The sequence below is a fragment of the Mus pahari genome, chromosome 3, assembly GCF_900095145.1.
Source record: "Mus pahari chromosome 3, PAHARI_EIJ_v1.1, whole genome shotgun sequence".
Classification (NCBI taxonomy): Eukaryota; Metazoa; Chordata; class Mammalia; order Rodentia; family Muridae; genus Mus; species Mus pahari.
Genome location: NC_034592.1, coordinates 161,311,035 through 161,312,922, shown reverse-complemented (window position 1 = coordinate 161,312,922; position 1,888 = coordinate 161,311,035). Strand labels below are relative to the sequence as shown.

At 46.3% G+C, this 1,888-nt stretch overlaps 1 pseudogene; it reads left to right on the top strand.

Moving 5' to 3' along the window:
* Positions 1-842: 842 nt before the first annotated feature.
* Positions 843-1,888, top strand: part of LOC110318079 — a 13,960-nt pseudogene continuing 12,914 nt past the window's right edge.

The window sequence follows — 1,888 nt, the reverse complement described above, 5'->3', positions numbered from 1 at the left end:
TACATACATGCACACATACATATACACATACACACATACACTCATGTATGAATGTATGCATGCAGGGACACAAACATATACAAACACACATATACACATGCACACACACAGACATATAGACCCCACATATCACACACACACATACACACATATGCACACATGCATACACACACACATACACACACCTCTAACCATGGAGGAAATAGATAAATGTAATTTATTTGAGACTGAAAGCTCTGGTTTATTGAAGGACACCACATAGAAAATAACAAGAAACTACAAAGTGGAGAGGACTCCAGAAATGCAAGCACTGGTCATATAGATCAGATGGAAAGAATGCCAATACAATGTACAGAAAACAGGTTCAGTAAACAAAGAGCTGGCATTCACCTGAGGAGCCTGCTCACTCAGACAATAAGCATGGAATATGCCAAGTGGCGGCACCCAGCAGGAGGTGGCCTCTGGCCACAGAGATTCTCCATTCTGTGTCACAGACACTGACGTTTGAAAGAACTTCTAGAAAGGCAGGGGACACTTAAAACTCACACACAGTGAGGATGTAAATCACCCCAATAGTTTGGTTGCATCTGTCAATAATCTATCTCCTCCATATACACTCAGGATAAACACATACACATAGAGTTCCAAAATACATGTATAAGAAAGTGCATATTAGCTTTATTTACTGTTTTTTCTGAGGCCGAGGCAGCAACAGTGCAATCAGTCAGTACTGTATTTTCACAAACACAAGAGCGTGTAATAGGCATGGACAAGTGCTGCAGACACCAAGCAGGAGTTACACATACGAAGTGAATATCTCTGGAGTCTGTCTGATCCGTAATATGGCAGGCTTGGGCAATGGTCACTTTAAAGGGCCCAAGTGGGTGGTCGTGGAAGTCTGGCATGATGGCCGTAAGACATGTTTGCAAGACTCTGGGTGCACATGTCTGCTTGTGAGGGAGCATGCTGCTGCTGATCTGTTGGCCCCTGCACTTCCTTTTTCTCATGTGTCACTTCCATTTTACAGAAGACTCCCTGTTGAAAGGTTTCTTCAAGAAACCAGGTATGGCCACACACATCTGCAGTCTCAGCACCTGGAAGGCTCTGACAGGAAGGTCATGAGTTTGCAGTCAGCCTGAGGGACACAGGGAAGGTTTCCCATTGATTACTCTTGAGAGTTTCTACCCCACCACTCACAAACATTCTCCTAATGTGGTGGTCCAGAGCAAGTGTCCCGTCCCAGATAATCCATCACTCTGTGCCTGGTGCTCAGTGGTGAATCCTTTAACAAGGTTTTCCCACCAGATCTTCCAAGGATGTCCAGGGATTCTTCCATCTGCCCAGGAAGAAAATTCCAGATCTATTGCTCTCCCCACTACACAGGCTCCTTTTCTGATCAACTCAACAATCAGTCACAGGTTGGGGCCATAACTGTCAGAGGCCTCAGAACAAAGGCTGTGTGGTGCAAGGGTGTGTGTGTGTGTGTGTGTGTGTGTGTGTGTGTGTGTGTGTGTGCCAAGGACAGGGAAGCAGAGAACATACTGTCTGTGACCAGATTCCAGATTCCAGAGCTGGCACGCAGTACACCATGCCCCAGGCAAGTTCTTATCTCGTGTTTTCTAAGCATGTAGCCATGGGTTCTCAACGCTGAACCATATCCCAGCCCTGCTTCTTCTTAGCCACTCTTCCTTCTGTCACTCAGCTTCTCAGGGTGCTCAGAGAGAGTGGCCTGTAGCTCTGTGTAGAAAGCTCCCGAGAATAAGGCCTCAGCTGCTCTTACTAAAGCTTGAATTACTCAAGTGTCCTCCAGAGTGCAGAGCATCAGACCCTAGGGAGCAACTTCCAGGAAGGAGGAGAGAGAGAGAGAGAGAGAGAGAGAGAGAGAGAG